The 1,795-nt window shown below is 37.9% G+C and overlaps 1 long non-coding RNA gene across 1 annotated transcript; it reads right to left on the bottom strand.

Annotated features, from left to right (window-relative positions):
* Positions 1-682: 682 nt before the first annotated feature.
* LOC104432264 lies at positions 683-1,580 on the bottom strand. The gene is made up of 3 exons (XR_005548374.1): positions 1,491-1,580; positions 1,183-1,403; positions 683-1,008 (listed from the first exon to the last, which is right to left on the bottom strand). It is a non-coding gene; the product is annotated as an uncharacterized LOC104432264 (long non-coding RNA).
* Between the last annotated feature and the right edge of the window lie 215 nt (positions 1,581-1,795).

Genomic DNA, 1,795 nt, shown 5'->3' with positions numbered 1-1,795 from the left:
TATTTGTACAATTTGATCATGGCAACTGCAGGTGTGCCAAGTTAAGAAAGTGCATATGCACTTACATGGACATAAGCCGAGTATGAAACAAAAGCAGCTTTGTTGAGGTCAAGAAAAAGACCAACAGATTATAATAGGATACAAAGTTTTTTTCTGTGGCGAGGTATGCTACCTTGCCATTTGCCCCTCCCACGTGAGTTGGCAGCTGGAAAAATTGTTAGGATCGTGGAATCCACAAACCATAAGATATCATCTCATGGAACGGGATCAGCTTTAATGAAGAGTGATGGAAAGAAGGGAAAATAATGTTGTAGGAAGTGCATATATAGTAGAGTACTTCAAGCATCCTATTCAACTGATGATCAACCCAAGTCCAAGTCTGACAATGACTAAGGCTTCTGATTGGTTATGACCTAGTACGCTCTCCTGGCCTTTTTCCTACTTGGTATGAACCACTATAGATTGTGTGTTCCAGCATGCTGATTGCAATTTACAGAAGATGAGATTGCCAAACTTCCAGAATCACCTAATAAACACGTTCCGATGCCAAGATTAACCACAGCTTTATTCTTTACTAGAAATTCAATCATTATCTTGCTATTTATGTTGTTCATCTAGGAAACATAACATGAAATAGAAGTTAACGACGAAAACCTAACATGCGATTCATACCTACCTGAGTAGCCACAAACAGGGTATGTGCAAGCTGTGTTTTCCCAGACCTGAAGTGACGTTAGCAGCATTTTCTGAGAAAGCCAACTAACAAAAGCAACTAAAAGTTCATCAAGGGTAACATTATTGGACTGTGCTTGTCGCCGAGATACACCAAATGCTTCTGTAATTGCCTGAGTTTCAGTACCACCTGTTTAACATTGCAGAACCAGGGAAAGTTGTTTTTGTTGAAACGCATGAAGAATAATATACACAATCTACAAAAGAAAGTCTATTACCGCCTAAAAGCTCATTGAGGGCTTGGCTTCCAGTTGTGATGCAAATAACCGACTTGCTCTGGAAAAAACGAAGACATTGAAAGTACTTTGTGCTGTGAGATAAGTAGTGTTTAGAGCAAGTGCAGTTTTCTACAGTCGATATGCTAATTTGCAGGCTTTATTTCAAGGGTCAATGACTCATTCAGGTCTTCCGAACCATTTTTAGCTCAAAATTGCCGAATTAAGGACTTACTCTGAGCATAACTTACTCTGAGCATAGCTTCAATTCCCGCAATAGAACAAGAATTCTGATGAAAACAAAGAGAAGTTATTGTGAGATGCATATAGAAGTTGCAATTGATTACAGCGCCATCTCAGGATAAGAAGAAATTAAGCTCTAACCACTATCTTTTCAGCTGATTCGCATATCTTATCAACTTTTGCTTCAGATAAACCTTTGGTTCTAGTTAAGTGCTACAAAAAAACAAAACAAAGACAGAGGAAATCACCTTAGCCAAATAATACCTCCACTTAATTTTTGGAACTGAATTTCAGATATACCTTCTCTGTATGCATCATCAAGACATTTGCAAGTGTCGATCCCTGCATCCTGTATCTTTTTCACATCTCCAGCATGGATACCCTGAGAAATACCTGCAAACGAAAAAAAACAACCAACCATCGTGTTTAACTCTATATTTTCTGGTGAATGTAGAATGTCAAGTGTTCCAATAGTGATTGTTGACAAATTAAGCTTAGGAGATTCGTTATTAATTCATCTATGCCATAAATACGTGGATAATAGATGTACCAATGGTGTAATTACTATGTGACGTAACATAACAAAGGCCAAATTGCTCTTGTAT

Source organism: Eucalyptus grandis, chromosome 2 (genome assembly GCF_016545825.1).
Source record: "Eucalyptus grandis isolate ANBG69807.140 chromosome 2, ASM1654582v1, whole genome shotgun sequence".
Classification (NCBI taxonomy): Eukaryota; Viridiplantae; Streptophyta; class Magnoliopsida; order Myrtales; family Myrtaceae; genus Eucalyptus; species Eucalyptus grandis.
Note: the sequence above shows the minus strand (reverse complement) of the source record. Positions and strands in the feature narration are given on the sequence as shown.